The 17973-nt window shown below is 36.4% G+C and overlaps 1 long non-coding RNA gene across 5 annotated transcripts; it reads right to left on the reverse strand.

The window, feature by feature from the left end:
- Window positions 1-1682: 1682 nt before the first annotated feature.
- Window positions 1683-5116, reverse strand: LOC111893746 (uncharacterized). 5 transcript variants are annotated; one of them, XR_006183857.2, is made up of 7 exons: window positions 4831-5115; window positions 4719-4753; window positions 4569-4644; window positions 4349-4437; window positions 4134-4205; window positions 3043-3197; window positions 1683-2071 (listed from the first exon to the last, which is right to left on the reverse strand). It is a non-coding gene; the product is annotated as an uncharacterized LOC111893746 (long non-coding RNA). The 5 variants fall into 5 exon arrangements; XR_006183853.2 differs by having other exon boundaries at window positions 1683-2076; XR_006183854.1 differs by lacking the exon at window positions 1683-2071 and adding an exon at window positions 2083-2511.
- Window positions 5117-17973: the final 12857 nt, after the last annotated feature.

Raw genomic sequence — 17973 nt, forward strand, 5'->3', positions numbered from 1 at the left:
GTATATATATATATATATATATATATATATATATATATATATATATATATATATATATATATATATATATATATATATATATATATATATATATATATATATATATATATATATATATACCCGCGCAAAGCGACGGGGCACTTAAGTTCTTTTGGTAATATGTTTCCTTTACAAAAATGTTATGTTGCAAAAAAAAGTACATGTCGAAAACAATATAATCAAATTATTGTGTTATTTGTTACATGATACATTAAATAACCAATAAGTTCTGAAAATGAAAAGTTGGATGATGAAGTTGTGGAAATGGCTGATACATCAGATTCAACAAAACCAACAACATTGCCACCAGCACTCAAGAAACCTCGTGTCAAAGTTCAAAGCTGAAATAGATGTTATAGGCTTCGTGATGAGGAAGATGATGAAATTCATGTTAATGTCGGGTAAAGATCATTTGTTATTTGTTTTACAAAAGAACACCAAACGCTGTTTTTTTTTTCTATTTATCACTATATGTGTAGTTACTTAGTTGTTTATTTTAAACTTATTAATGCTTTCAAATTTAATTTTTTCAGGTGTGATTTGCATACTGTTGCAGCTGAAAACCAAGTCATCTCAGGGTGACGACGATACAGTTGTCAACACCTAAGTATTATTTTTATTAGAAGTGTGTTATTAGGCTTGAATTTTTATGGTTTTGTTTTTTTTTTCTTTTAAAACTTTTTGATGTTTTATGATATTGATTTTTATGGAAATTTTATGTTTTATAAAATTGTCATGGTTATCAATAAGATGTAAGAGCAAATTCATATACAGTTCCTAAAGAATGTTTGTGATCAATGTTGAATCATACTTTGGTGTTATATAGTTGAATTTATCATTTTAGGTTATATGATAAAACTTTTATATAAAACAATTTTGATACTTAGAGAAAAAACTCAAATATATTTTATAAAAATAACACCTTATGTTTATTTACATAAAAGTTTTATTTATTTGTAAAAATGAAAAACTTACTAATGTATTTGACAACTTCTAAATTATAATATATAAGTACAAACTATCCTTCAATTTAAATATAGGCTAAAAATCATTTATTGAAAACAGAATAACCACAATCCATTTTGCATTTTTTCAATGTTTCTTTTAAATTGAACTTTTTTTCCAATAGACTTTTCATTCCAATCCGTTTAATATAATTTAAGTTAATATATGAAAAAATAATACATGAAAAAATATATTGTTTTGGACAATTTAAACTTAAATCTTTATAATGTAGTTTTTTGAAAGTTAGAAAGCTTAAGCTTAATGTAAGGAAAATCAATTAAAATTTATTAATCAATTCACGTTTTCTTCTATTTAAGGGCAAGTGAGAGTCAAGTGATGGACCTATTCTTTGGTCTTTATTTGTGATTTTAAATTTCCATTTCGATATAATCTTGATAATGGGTAGATTTTTTTGCCTTTCTGTTATGTTTTTGTTGTATTTAATCAGTCATTGATTCCTCAAATGACTATCAATAGAAGCCTCCATTGCCACAAACAAAATATACTAAGATCATATACCCTGTTCTTTTCAAGCACACAAACGATGTCAAAGCCACTACTACATTTTTTTGAATAACAATATATTATAAATAAAATCAATAGACCAACGGGAAGATGGAACAATACAAAGAGTTGGTACAGATAAACATAAAAGGGAGAAAAAATACTATCAATATCAACAAACCAAAGGAACAATACAAAGAGTTGGTACAGATAAACATAAAAGGGAGAAAAAATACTATCAATATCAACAAACCAAAGCACATCAAAAAAGACAAAGGGCTTGCTCCCTGGTCAACAACCATGAAATAATATGATAAATAAAGTCTTGAATCCAAACATCACCAAGAAAATCAATAAACCTTGATATTTTCGCACAGCAAGTATGCCAAGTTCCTATGAAGTCTTGATTTATAAAGAGGGCAAAGCAACAAAGCAACACCAGGGGCAATATCATCAAGTATCGGACAAAACAGTCTTCTCTCACGAAGGTAGGAACTTTTCACCCAACAAATATGGAGAGTGACTATTCTGTCAAAAAAAATGTCAACACCAAAATTGAAGAAAAACACCAATGCCACACCAAGGGCAAAATGGTCCAGAAACATATTAAAAGGGAGGACATGTTTTCAAGTTCTCCACTAAATAGAAGAAACAAAATTATTAACTTTATAAGTCTAAAATGTAAAGCATTTAAAGCAACATAAAAAGTCCTTATGACACTATTATGTGAATAAATAGGTGGAACTAACACACTTACCAAGAACCTACAATAATATTAGTAAGATGATGTATCACTAACTTTACTGGTTAATTTTTTAAATCATCATACATTTGTTTTTACTTTACAAATTGATTATCATTATTGTAAAAATTCCAAGAGAACAATATAATTGCAAGAATTCTCGTTAGTCTGCAATGAAAACCAGTCATTCTAGCTAAGAAACAAAGAAATTGTTTCAAAACCTGCAAGAGACCATGGTTTGAAAAGTCAACAACAAATAAAAGATCAACTTCTGATGGTCTATTGCCTCTAGTTTGCTTTGTTTTTTCATAAGGCACAGTTGTAAAACTAACGGAAAATGAAATTACTTTTGATCAACTAAACTTACACCTAATTATGTTAGATTTCGAATGATCTATAAATCAAATGAAAGAAATCGAGCAATCTCATCTTGAAAACATAGCTAAAACACAGAAAAAACAGAAACCCCTCATAAATAATTATTATATTTTATCATCTAAACTACATAGGACAAACAATCCGCCAACAAAGTGACCAAGGCCGATTAGTTCCACATATTTTAGAAAACTTTCTCAAATCAAATTTTAATTAGACATATATCATCCAAAGCTATATATAAATATTGTTTTTATTGAGATAATTATATATCTTATCTCTTTTCAACTTTACACAAATAGCGACATCACAAAAATAACAGTTTCTTCCAAACCAAGGCCCAACTTCCACAAAATAAAACCCAACATCAAAATTACCTTCTAGATCCAATGTGACTCTTAATGCTTCGAATAGTTTTTCCCAAGTTTAGACACCCAATTTCTAAACTCAATCGATCTCCAAAGTCTAGAACAACACATCATCTTGAGCTTCAACCATGGAAATAAGTAGAAGCAAACTCAATAAATAATACCTGCATAAGTTATGCAAATCCATCAAATCCAACGCCAATTTTTTTCCATAATGGAATTATACTTGTATTTTTTTTTAAAATAGATGCCAGAAATAGGAATGTACTTTCCAGTTATTCATTTATTTTATGAAAATCTCCCTCCCTCACTCCATCCTTCCCTCTAGATTGTGTATGTGTGTGTGGATGTGTAAATTTATGCAATGTGCTAGAAGCTAGGAATAAAAAATGGCAACATAATTCATTTTATCATTTTATAATAGAAGCGTACTTCTAACAACATTGTCATGTTAACACTTGATAAACCTAATAAAATGAATATGAATGGTATTTAAGAGTATAATCATGAAACATAGAAACAAAATAAAAGAATAATGAAATAACAAAAACATGTAGTGACAGGTAAAATTATTTTTTTGGGAAGAAACTTCACAAATCTTTTGTCACATGGTTTACAGTTGAATGGGATAACCGAAAAAGTGTCACAAAGAAGCAAAAAAACTAATCAGTTTTTGTTAACATTTGAAATTATTAGTAGTCTATCAATATATAGCTTACATGCCTAATGAAAGTCTAAAGCAGGAGTCAAAGGTCTATCATCCCTGAACAAAAAACATTATCTAACAATAGCATAATCATATTTAAAAGTATCCTCTGTTAAAATGAAAGAGATGTTTAAGAAATATATCGTGAATGAACTATTGGGTTGCATTAAAACTGCCATTCACCTTCATTCTACCCCTGCAAAGTATCCTCCAAATGGATCCCTTCTACCCTGGGTATTTACTTAGTCCATGTTTATTTTCTTGTCAATAATTGTTGTATGATATGTAAAAATTTATGGCATTCACATAATAAGGAGAAAGAATTTTGAACTATGTTGCGTACAAACAAAACATTCACAAAGAGATGGGGTGGGACGGTGGGTGGGTATGTTACCTAGCGGAGAAAATAGAGATGATAGGGTGATTCCCGAATCTGCTCACATCATCTGGTCAACCTTCAAAAACCCTATAACCCCAACTCCAACAGAATAAAAAAGCCCAAAAACGGAAACATCAAACATTAGATTTATCAAGAAGCTCAGAAAATAGATTCGACAAAAACTTCTGACCATTACTTCCTTTTTTAAAATGGATTGATTAATGAAATACCTTTTTAAAACGCACCCTTCAAACAAATGCCATCAGAATGGATGATGATCCGAGAGAGAAAATATCACCTTCATGGAGAGGTTTTCGACCTTGTATGAACCAGACCACCTAGGTTAGAAATTCGAAGTCGCAACATATTCGGAATGAAATCAATGTAAAATGGGGAGGTATTCGAACTTTTATACCAGAACACTGTATAAATCTAGATCATAAATGGTACCTGAGGTTAGAGCTTTGGAAATCGAATTCAATGTCAATGATGTGAGAGAACTGGTGCATATACAAGAGGTCGTTCGCTGTTAAGAAGAGATTACAGTTTCATTTTCAACATGAATGAACATATCCGTGAGGATTTAAGAGAGACGTGTACCTTCAACTCGAAACCCTTGAGGCGAGTGGCGATGGCTGTAAACATTGGTTAGGGTTAGGGTTTTTAGATAAAATGAGTATAGAATAGAGTTTGAGAATACATTTACACATACCTGATCTGGATATAGACATGTAGAGAGATATAGGTAGGGTCGATTTATGAGGTGTGAAGCATCTAGATCAAAGGGAAATACATAGGAGAGTAAATTTGATTCGATGATGGTGGCGGAAACACTGGTATGTGTGGTGGTGGAGGTCATCGGTTTGGCAAGAGAAAAGGAAGAGAGTTGTGGTAGTGGTTGCGTTAACCGATAATGGAGATGAAGGGGCATTTTCTAGAGAAAATATATGAGGGAGAGAGAGAGTATATGAATCGTAGAGAGACGGGGCGAGATATCAGCCAATTCAAACTTTGAATGTAACTGTAGCTTTTTAATTTTTCTTAATTTGCGGTATGAATTAATCATCAAACAAGTCGATTAATACGGATTGATTTAATTTTATATTTTTAATTTGTATTTAGTGCATTATAGATTGTACATTTAATTTGAAAGTTTGGACGATTGAAATTTATTATTATTATATAATATGTTTGTTGTACATTATGCTTAGACACTTCAACATCTTAAAAAATATTATTATTATATTCAATCTATTTATAGAAATAATAAAATTTCTTTTTATAAGGTAGTATATATATATATATATATATATATATATATATATATATATATATATATATATATATATATGGGCTTATGACTAATGGTAATTAGTTGTAGTAATTCCAAAATTTGTAAGTAAAAAAAACGTAAATAAGATAATATTAGTTGTTGATTGAAAATGAAAAATATTTATCGAATATAAACTTTTAAGTCTAAACCTAAGCACCATATAGAAGAGAAAATTTTGGTTTTCGGCTAACTATTCATGACAAAAATCCCCCTCCCCCCCCCCCCCCCCCCCCCCAAGAAAAAACCATTGTACTAATCTCAAATTTATCTTACATCCTACAAATCATGATTTTATCCAATATCTACTCATATATAATGTAGATCGGATAATCAGAATATATTAATTTTAACTAATCATCATAAACATACAGAAACAAAACTTTTATCTTGTAAATTAATAAATTTTTTACAAATCTTTAATTAGTCGTTATAATGTGGGATTATCAATAATATTTTTATTTTTCAACCGTGGTTTCTACGGGTTTAAACCTAGTATATATATACCATAGTTACCCGCCCAAAGTTCAGGTGACGAAGAAATTCCTTTCGAAAACATGTCATTCTAAGAAAAACACAATGAACTGAAAAATACTTATTTTATGGGTGAGCACAATTCATGTTCGTTTGTTTTTTGTATTTAAGTTGTTTAGAAAATTTAGTATTTTTTTAGCTTTTATATCTCTGATTAACAATTTTGTTGATAAAGTCATACTTTTTCAAAGTTTGGTTAATAACCATTTTGAAAAAATCATAGTCACTGAATTGAAAATTCAGGTATGTTCAGACCTAGATCAAATATAGGACAATCATTATATATATATATATATATATATATATATATATATATATATATATATATATATATATATATATATATATATATATATATATATTAAATTTATCCGACCTTAGCTACAGTGAACATCCACCAGTTTTAGCAAAATTGGTCCTTCTTTTAATACATGTCCGTTCAATTTTGTCTCTTATGTGCATCGGGTCATTTTAAGTCATTATTTATATTGTTGTTGGGTTTCTTTTGCTTCCTCACCGTTGCTTGAGTAGGCGTATGTGTCCGCTTCTGATTCTCCACCGTTTCCTTCTCCAATAAAAGCCTTACACAGCTCCACCATATGTGTCCCTTTTTCGGAGTACCCACCGGGGTTTCTTTAAATCGATCCATTGATGCATCCACCGCCTTCATTTGTTACCGCTTCCACTGCTTCAAATCACCGACTGTTTTCTTCTCCTTCTACCATGCCCCTCCTTCTATCTACTCCTAAGGTTCGCTTGGTATTCGATCAACAAGCTCTCAAGCTTCGGGACCCGGTCTCATGGCGGATCGACCGACCCTTTACCTTCGTTAGTTTGAAGGTTTTCTGACGGGAAGCGCTGAAGAATTTTGTTGGATTTCAGATCAGTTACCGTAATGTTTTATTCCATTTATTGTTTCGGAGTTTAATTATAGGTGCGGAAATGGAATTGAAGTTAATTTCATTACAATTTCTAAATTGATTTGGTTCCTTCACACCCTAGGAACAATCGATCTCAAGATTCCAGATTCTATCTTTAGTTAGAGATTCTTGAAACCTGTATTTCCAAAAAAAATTCCATAATCGATCCAAATGCTACATTTAGTAGATGGAAAGTTGTGTCGTTCAATCAACTACAGTGGAACCACAAGGTTAGTTTTGAATCTTTTGTTTTACAGCCCCATGGGTGTGGAAACCTGATGTACTTACAATTTATGAACTGATTTGGTTCCCTTTCGAATTTCAGCATCAGAACCTGTCACACCCCCGAACCAGACGGCGGAAACGTCTGAGGGCTATTGTGACTCAATTGAATACCATCACAATGAATATACATGAAACATAACATCATACAATACCAAGCATTGGAATATTACAACTGGTAGCGTTTACATTCAGTACATTGATCCATCATATTACATGCTCAAAAGTAAATTGTTCGGTACTAATTAAGACAACAGCAAGACGTTACTGAGTACATTTTTCCTTTTAGATTTACCTGTTACCTGAGAATACAAGTATTTTGAAAAACGTCAACATATAAAATGTTGGTGAGTTCATAAGTAATGTTTGAAATATAGTGGTTTGTATTGCTTTGAAAATCACCAGAAAATCCGATATTTTCTGAAAAGAACTTAGTATAAAAAGTGTGAAGATCCGTAAGTATGCTTGTTTGTTTCTATAAATGTAAAAATACGGTTTGTAAAACTCGGTATGTAACTCGTAGGTGTATTAATTGAAAACCCTAGGAAAACCCGATGTTTTCCTAATACTTTGCATCAAATGATTTATGTCTTGTTATTTCGTTACGATAGGTGTATTCGTTGAGTCTCGGTGACGTTGGATTAATTATGGATTGTGAATTGTTATAAACACACATTAATGAAAATGACTAGTTTACAACCATACAAACGATCCCTTAGGCGTCGCTCGCACTATTCACTTAATCCAAACACCCGGACTTCATATAGCCCCACAACCGAGGAGGAAAAGAGGGTGCGAAGCCCCGATATTTTTCGAAAGTCGTTCAAGGCTATCGTGAATGCGAAGGGCCCTTAGCCCGACTCGCATTTGGTGAATTCTCGACTTTACTAGCAGCACCAAAGGGCCCTTGGGGTCCAACAACACATAGCCTGTAAAAGTCCTTTTACACGAAATTAGGTCATATAAGACCCAACTACATGTAAGCGAGTTTCCTTCAGGCCTAAAGATCATGTCATTGGGCTAGCTAGGCCCAACAAACACGATTTGAAACTTTGGGGCCCAAAGACGGTGTATCGACGTCTGGTGTATTCTCACGTGTGTATTGACTTCCCGAAATTTCCGCGTGTGTATTGAAGTTTCGCCGTGTTAGTAATTTCGGATTTATTATTGATTCGAGACCGAATCAATTCATTTGAATACGATTTTTGGTGTTGAAGGTGTATTATAATTTGCCGATAGTCGAGGTGCTAGTATTTCATCATGACGGATTTATTGTTTAAAACATTAGGATGTTTCATTATTGCAACCCCTTTCTTTTGGATAATTTACACATTTAACCCTTTGTATAAAATAAATTTCTGTTTTAGTCCTCAAACCATTTTTCTTGACACTTTAGTATCAAAACTTGTAGAAAAGTTATTTTTCAGCTCAAAGTTATTTGAAAAACAGTTTTAGTCCACCAAATGAAAATTTTATCGGCTGAAACCCTTATGTTCGCAGTTTTTACACTTTTGGCCCAAAATAGAAAAATTTTGCATTTTTGGTCCCTTTTAAATATGAAAAGCATTTTAAACCCTTGAAATGGACTTGGAGCATTAGTAGTCCCCTGTTTTACAGAAAATCACAGTTTCAGCCCCTCTAATTTGAAAATCTCGCGTATTGGGCTTTATTGGGCCGAAAAATTCATTTTTGGCCCATTATGCTTAAAAATTTCACATTTAATCCTTCAAAGAGAATATTTCCAGAAAAATACCTTATTGAAACTGTTTTGACTCATTTCATCCATCAGAATTTGTATTTTGTCATTTTGGGCCCTTTAACCTTATATTTTCAACATTTTGAGTCCAAAAATAGGATTTTTAGCCCAATGAGTTCATATTAACTAACTTGGTTATTTTTCTAGAAATGATTTGTGTGTAATAATATGTTTAACACTTGTTTCATACATCCTAATGCAAATCTCGATTTTAAGGACATTTTGACTAGTTTCAACACCATAATCACATAAGAACATGTAAACAAACATAGAAATCATACAAAGCATACATATACTCATAGATATACACATTTGCTTTGTATCCCCCCCCCCCCCACAAAACTTATAAAAACCGAAAAATAGGGGGTATGAAGCTCACCTTTGGGTGTGGTTTCGGTTTTGGAGGAGAATGGAAGAAGTTTGATGTTGTTTTCGGCCCTAGCAACTTCTTGAGGAGATTTTCGGACTTAGATGGTTCTGGGGAGTTAGACCATAAATTTTTATGAGTTAAGATGAGATGTTTGATAAATCAAGGAACCTAGATCATAGATTTAAGTATAAACTTACCTTGGATGGTAGTCCTTGTGAAAAATCTCCTTGGAATGACCTTAAATCTCGAAAATTTAGAAGAAGGAGGGAGGAGATGTTCTTCAAAACTTAGAGAGGATGAAATGAATTTTTGTGAGTGTATGTGTGTGTGTTCAGCCGAGAATGAGAGAGAGGGAGAAGAAGAGAGATCTTGAAGTGATGTATGCATGGATATATGGGACAAGATGCATGGAAGACCCTTGAATAATTGTGAGGTGGCAACAAAGGTCAACTCTTCCTTTTCTTTGGGCTTGGGCCGAGATTGGAGAGGGGAGAAGAGATTTTTGGGCTTTATTGCCCCTAAGCCCATATAGGAGTTAAGTTGAATGATTGTTGGTCCTATAAAATATAAGTGTGATTTTTATACTTTGTTGGGCTAGTTTAGGTTAATTATGGTTCATAATATTTAATTTATTTCATTCTAGGCCCAATATGGCCCAAAATGTTGAAATAAATGAATGTGGGTCCAATTAGAGCCCATTTAAAGGTTCTAATCCCATGATAGTCAAATTGGAAGCTTATTGGTCCATTGAGTCCAATAAGGAAGTCCTAGCTCAAAATGGACCTAACAAGAACTTCTAGGGTTTCCAATTGCTTGTTGACTATTTGTAGTACTTGTATGGTGTATTGGATTGAAGTTTTGTTGTCATAGAGTAAGCATCATACATGCTCTAAGTTTTTGATTCTACATTTTACTTGAGTGTAGTGATTACAAGACACAAAATTTCTAGTTGTGACAGAACCTAACAATATGTTCGCATCTTCAGCACCATGGCTTCTAAATTCACAATTTATTTAAGAATTTTATTCGTTAATCGTTTACATTGCTTTCCGTTTGATTTTCGTTCACAAGTATTTTCATACAAAATTTCTATCTTCAGTTAGAGATTCTACCAACCTATAACTCCGCAATTGATTCTCACTTCAGGTTTTACTTTTTGTTTTGGTTCAACCAGGTCTGGGTGTCATCTGATACATGACAACACTGTTATTTGTTTTGGCAACAATGTGGAAGCTTTATAACCATTTGAAAAATGTCCAATTTGGGTTAGTTTTATGATTTCTTACATTCAAAATCATCAAGGAAATCATAAAAAAAGGATTTAAGTCTTCATAATAAAGGTTCAGACATTGATGATGACGAAACAGGTACCTTTCATTGCCGTGAACCAACTTCCTTCTGTTCTGATGGAAATCTTGCTGAATTTGGGATTTCTTTTGCAGCTTTTTTCGGGCTTTTCACTTTTACTAAGATATTCGTTGTAGTTCCAATAAAAAAAATTATCTCGGACCTTGAAACAGGTGGTAATGACATCTTTTTAAAGATATTCTTTAACTATTTATGATTTTATCATTAAGGAAGAAGGAATACTACTATTATTTTGGAACACTGCGGTATGTATTTTGTCTATGATTTTCATCAATGGTAGTTTTGTCTTTTAAAATATCTACTAGGTAGAGTGACTTCCTTTTTCTTTTACTTTTGTCTATGCCTTTCATCAAGGTTAGTTTTGTCATTTAAAACATCCGTTCTTCTTTTGTTTTCTTCAAGGTAAGGTTATCGATTTCTATTATTTGAGTTAACTGTCTGATTTTATTTCCTTCTACATATTTGGTCTTTACGTGGTCAAGATGATAAGATTCGAGTTCTTCTTAAGAAGGCAGATCAAGTTAATACTCTACAAGTAAGTCCTACTTTCTTTTTATTCTTATACTGAATAAATTGTGTACATAAGACTAAATGACTATTTTGCCCTTAATATTTAATCATGACATGTGGTTCTTGGGATTTGGCATAAATAAACAACAACTTATCATGTGGAAACTGTTTTTTGGGGGCTAATTTCCTGATTATTAACCATGTACAAATGTTTGTATGCATTTTATGTTGACACTTCAGATTGTTACTTCTGGAAGAGTTGAATTTCACTTTTTCACTATGTTATCCATTTTAGAATAAAGGTCAATAAAGATTTTGTTCCAAGGGTAATTTAGTATTTGGTGATCATTTAGTGTTAGCTGCAATTTCTCAATGGAGTTGAAGGCTTTTTATTTTAATCATTCAGGACCCGATGCAATAATAGTAATGCATTAATAAATATATCTTAAGAATGGAAATATTTTGGAACTTAAAACCTATAGCAGTTACATTTTCCCATTATAAGTTCGGTTCTATAATGGATGGATATAATTGTTTTAATGAATCATTCATTTATATAGGTCCTTAATGCTTTGTTTAGAACCTATGAATGTGCTCATCGTACCATTTAGGAGCACATCATCGTTTAACTTTCTTGACTAACTTAATTTCCCTTACCATGCCCCGTTATAGAATTGTAGACACCCTGGTTAACCAAAAAGATTCAAATGTGAAAACAGGCTGCAACATTAGTGGATTACAGGAAGATGTATCTTATGTAACCAAGGTATTTATAATTTGCTGATGTAGCTTCTACTTTTTATTGTATAATTTCTTTATGTATGTTATCTAACTAACAAATTCATTACAATGAATTTTTTGCTTTTTCTGCATAGGTACACATACATAGAGTAGTAGAGTGATGAAATATGAGAAAGTAACTCACAAGTTTGCTTATGTAATTAACTGTAACACACTTTAGTACATCGCCTGAAAGAACACCTACAAAATCACTTTACTTTGATCATTCCACTACCTTATCACCTTAAATTCGCTCAATTGTCGAATTTAATGTCCACGAGATAAAAGGGAATCCCTTTCATATAGTTTTCTATCTTTTTTGTTAAAATAGGACTCTTTTTACTCATACATGTTATGTTACGGAAAAATTTCACAGAATATGCAAGGTCAGACTCGCCTCCTGCCTTCTAAAGGAAAGAGCACAGGATTGGTGGGAGGAGTTTGGACATGCCATTGGTGATGATGTCGCGTTGAACACGATGACATGGAGCGATTTCTCCGCCAGGTTCAGGACTGAGTTTTCACCAATTATTGAGGTGTAGCAGTTGGCACGGGAGTTTCAGGATTTGACGCAGACTATTGAGACTGTGGCGGAGATCACTGCCAAGTTTGGGGAGAGGGCCCTTCTTGTTCCACAGTATGTCGCAGATGAGGAGATGAAGAAGGCCCGATACCACGAGATGTTGAGGGATGACATCAGGCAGTTTGTGAGCAGGTCCAGCTGCAAAACGTTGGAGGATATGATCGCTCGGGCTAGAGAGAGGGAGATTGATTTGGAACAGATCCGGACGAGGAAGCCGGATGAGGTTCAGGTAGCTACAGGTTTGGGCAAAATGCCAAAGGGGTCAAATTCGAGATCGAGGGATTACCATAGCCGCGGCCGATGCGGGAGGTGCGGCAGGACACACGAGGGAGCGTGTAGGAGTGGTAGTGGTGGAGATTCGGGCTGCTTCAAGTGCGGGCGGACTGGTCATTTTAGCAGAGATTGTACTGCTACCACCACACAGGGATCAGACCTGATATGTTTCCACTGTAGTTAGCGGGGCCACAAGAAGGCCCAGTGTCCCAGTTTGCTTCTGGCAGGACGGGTGATAGCACCTGCCCCTGCAACTCTGAGGATCAAAGACGGCCGTCAAGGCCGAGCAGAGGCGCCTGCGGTAGGAGGCAGGACTTTTCAGATGACTACGAGACGCGAGCAGCTCCGGACGTTGCAGGTGTGTATCTTCCGTTTTCTGTTTTCTTTATTCATGATTATATTGTTATGGTTCTGCATCGTTATTGGTATAAGTATTTTAGAATTGGGCGGCTTGCTTGTGATTTAGTTATATGCCATCTGCACACCTTGGATAATAAAATGGTAGTTAGGGGGTTGTGCCCTATGGAACCAGGTTACTTAGGATGCAGTAACTATAGCATGCTTGTGTGGAACTCAGTAGTAGTCCGCTGGATTCAGGAAGGTGTTATTGATGGATTAGTTAGAACCCTAGCTGTGGCAAGCTTGAGATTTTCAGAAGATTCACTGTGGTACAGTAGAGAAGATTGGGAATTTCTCTCAAGCATTGAGCAGGAGGTATAAGCAGGATCAAAGTGGGGGAGAACCCTCCGAGTGTACAAGAGTAAGAGCACGCAGATCCAGAAAGAGTACACGACCTCTGAGAAGGAAAGGAAGTAGCACAGTGATTGATGGATTGAGGAGTTCAGCGTTAGGAGTTTGAGAAACTTCCCAACAGTTAGATCATGTAATCAAGATGGTTAGTATCTGGTTTGGAATTCGGGTTGGAGGATCGCCTATAGGACTCGGGAGAGTTGGAATGAGGATTTTGAGAACGGTTGGCATGGGATGATTTCGTGTTAGTAGTTAGGGGCAGAGACAGCATGTAGAGCATGGTAGAGCGGCGGGAGAGCCGCAACATTTTTCCGTCAGCGAGCCAGTGGTGGAAGGTGTTGTAAGACTACGGGTAAGCCGTAGCATTCCCTAGCAGCTTAGTTAGTGGAGAGTGGGCGAGGGCCCGTATCTCCTAGTTAGCGGAGTTTGGTCGAGGCCCTTACCTCCTAGTGATCAAGGTAAGGATCAGGAATGGATAGCTGATGAGAATAGTATGGAACTAGCCTGCATAGCCCTAGAAAGGTGAGGCCTTGAGAGAGGCCGCTCCAGGATGTAGCTGGGTGAGACCAGTGGGCGAGGCCCATATGTGAGTAGCCGTATAGGTGAGACCTAAGAGCAGGGTTGCTCGGTAGTATAGTCAGGTGAGACCCGTGGGCGAGGCCCGTGAGTTTTAGTAGCACAGGTGGGACCTAGTAAGGACCTTAGGGTCAAGTTAGGGGACCGAGGATCCCAGGACTTGTAGCGCCAGAGTGGCAGGGTAGATGGAGCAATATTAGGTGGCCGAAGTTTCTTCGGAAGTCGCTAGGAGCGACTGAGAGATTATGATGGGACTAGCGACCGGTAGGAGTCCGGTAATCCAGATATTGATAGATTAGTAGGGACCAGGGTGGTCTCGATTCATCCAGAAGGCGGATAAGGGACAGCAGAATTTTCAGTCAGTGGTAGTGATGGTAAGAAGACGATGGTATAAGACAGCTAATTGATCGGGGAGTGCTATGCATCCCATAACAGGGTTGGATAATCTTAGAGGGAAGGGTTTGACCCTGTTGCACAGCTCTTGTTTGAGTCTAACCGTTGCAGGGATGAGTCTTTTACTCGAAGGATTATCTGAACCATTCGCTGTGATGGGTGCTCAGCACTAAGATATAGTAGTAAGAAGTATCCAGTGAGTACTGGAAGTAATGACCCGCACTAGAAATAGCGGGAGTAATGGATTCGGTGAAGGATAGGTCCTTCATAGTGACAGGGGAAGTAGTTGGTTATGGAACGTTGCTTTGGGAAGGCCAGTAAATGCGCAAGGAAAAGGAGGTGAACCCCTAGGATGACCAGCATAAGTACTCGGGGAGTACCGGAAGGATCGTCAGTTGAAAGAGTTGTATTCGCAGGATTGATATTTGCAAGGTCAAGTGTCATTTTGAATTACCGGGTGGAAGGCCAATGGAAGTAGTCAACGGGTGTTAGGCTTTTCAAGCAGAGTGTTGAAAGCAGATTGCAAGGCGTTTGGCCATAGAGAAACTTCGAGGACAAAGTTTAGTTTAAGTGGGGGAGAGTTGTAACACTCAGAATCAGAAAGACCAAAAAAGCAAAGGAAAACCCTAAGTCAAAGGGTCAACTCGTCGAGTCCATAGGTGAACTCGACGAGTTGGAGTGGGTTATGTGTCGAGATTTAAGTGACCGACTCAGCGAGTCGGAGGGACTGACTCGGCGAGTCAGGTCTGGGTTGGAAAACCCTAATTTTCGGGCTTGGTGCCCTATTTAAGCATCATTTCAGGCCTTCACCCCAGCCCCCATCACTCCCTTCACCTTCCCTCGAAACCTTAAGCCTCCATTATAGTACTCTCAATCTTTCTTTTCCATTTGGGTGCTTAGAAGCAAAAAGGAAGAAAGGAACCTTGGGTGATTCAAGAAGTGGCAGTGGGCTCTGAGTTGGTGTGTTATTTCAGATCATTGGAAGGTATGGAGCTCATACCTTGGCTGTTATTCATTTAGATTCCCTTTCCTAGTTAGATTTTATCATTTTGGGCCATTTCCAAGGCCAATTCGTGTATTGTGCCTTTGAGCAAAGAGAACTTCGGATCTAGGGTTGTCTTGGCCCAGAAACCCATAAAGTAGCAGTGTTTGGTGTGTTGGTGAAGCATGCTTGTCTCAAACCCTAGCCCTAGAGTGTTTTAAGACTATAGCTCCTTGGTTTCACGTAAAGTTTGCAACTTTACGTGAAGGATGGGCCTTAGAAGAGCGGATCTACAGTTTGGAGCCTCTGCATGGCTCGAAAAGCCACTGTATGGATTAAGAACTGAAGCTACTCGACGAGTCACATGGGTGGACTCGGCGAGTTGTATGAAGATATGCAGGAACTCGACGAGTTAGAAGAACAACTCGGCGAGTCTGTTCTTGGACTCAACGATTTGGATCTCAGAACCTCAACCTTTTCTGGTTAAGACTTAGATCGGTGAGTTGAGTGGTGACTCAGTGAGTTGGACAGGATGAGACTCGGAGATCGTTGAACTCGACGAGTCGGTGGGGTGACTCAGCGAGTTGAGGTGTATTGTGAGAGTTTCTGAGTATAAGGACTCGACGAGTCAACGGGTTAACTCGGCGAGTAGAGTCAGTCAGGAATGTTGACTTTGACCAGGACTTTGACTTTGTCAAAAGTGGACTTAGTTGGCTTCTAGAGTTCAGTTTGGATCTAAGTGATATATATATATATATATATATATATATATATATTGATATTGGTAGCTCGGGGAGCTAGTGGAGCAGCGGTTCAGAGAATTGTCGGACAACAGCCAGAAGGTTACCAGCAAAGTTCAGCGGTGCAGGTGAGTTTCCCTTTGTGTGAATGGATCTACGGCCACAATGCCGACCCATGTAGTTATGAGTAGGAAGACTCGGGGGTTAGTCCTAGGCATTGTTTGCTATTATGATATTCAGGACCAAGGTCCAATGTCGGGCGGGTGCCCAAGAAATGGTTTGCATGATAGAGTATACTTGTTGTCTGTGTGATGCATGTATGTGCCTGGTAGGGAGGTGAATGTGGGCGAGGTCCCGTATCTCACCAATAGCAGAGTATGGATGGTGTTCCATATCTCATTAGTAGTAGAGCAGGGGCGAGGCCCGAGATAGGTATGGAGTGAGTGTGGGTGGGGGGCCCGTATCTCACTTACAGTAGGAGCTTGGACGGGGTTCCATGACTCACTAGCGACAAGATAGGGGCGAGGCCCAAGACAGGCGATGCCTTAGGACAAGAATACAATAGGGTATGTTCAGTTATGTGTTATATGTTATTTTGTATTATGTGGTTAGCGGGCGGGGCCCAGAGACAAGCGAGACCTAAAAGAAACAGATATGTATCTGAGCGGGGCTCGAAGCCATGCGGGGCTTGGAGCGGGGGGGGGGGGGGGGGGGGCGTTGTAGCGGGCAATGCACGAGGTAAGGGGCGAGGCCCGAAATAGCGGGCGTGGCCCAGTATGTGCTATATGTGTTTGTGCAGGGTATGTGGTAGGTTGGGGAACTCACTAAGCTTCATGCTTACGGTTTTCAGTTTTGGTTTCAGGTACTTCTGGTAACGGAGGGAAGAGCTCGAGGTGATCGCATGACACACACCATTAATTAGACAACCTAGGATGTTTTACTCTGATAATGAGAATATGTTTTGAATTAATACTCTGAATGTATGTTATGAATTATAACATGGCTTTTATAAATATGGTTTTAGTAATGTTTAAAGAAAATTTTCAATCGTGATTTTTGGGACGTTACAGATTGCCATTCAACAAAATCAATTTATGGTGCTAAAAACGATTTATGGTAATTATCCTAATTCAAAATAGATCAAAAATTCGAAAAATCTGCTAACAGACGAGTGAAATCGTCAAGTTAACTTGTCGAGTCAGGGCATGGACTCGTCAAGTTCCTCATAGAACTCGTTGAGTTCATCAAGCAGATTGCGAATCTGCTTTGTTTCTGGTTTGGACAAATCACAATTGCATCACATATAACAAAAAAAAATCATATGCTCTGATTTGACTGTTAGGTTATGAGTATAACAACATTCCTATGTGTTCATGCAACCATAATTGCTTTGGATCTAAGTTTTTCTCTATTTATACATGCAAACAGAGAAGAATAAATTAATGATAAAAAGACGAAAATGCCCTTTAGGCCGATTTGACATATTATAAAATTGTTTTGGTTACTGCATGCACAATCTTCGAAAAACACAAACTTCACATAGAACAACATATTAGAATGCTTTTAACCTATTGTACAATTCTTTTTGGAGTAAAAGTAAAGTGCATTGCCAAAACAATATACATATATGAATTAACGCAACATTTTGTTAAAACATGGCGTCAAGTACAAACCTTAGAACCATGACAAACTTTTTAGAACCTTGATT

The sequence above is a fragment of the Lactuca sativa genome, chromosome 1, assembly GCF_002870075.4.
Source record: "Lactuca sativa cultivar Salinas chromosome 1, Lsat_Salinas_v11, whole genome shotgun sequence".
NCBI classification, from domain to species: domain Eukaryota; kingdom Viridiplantae; phylum Streptophyta; class Magnoliopsida; order Asterales; family Asteraceae; genus Lactuca; species Lactuca sativa.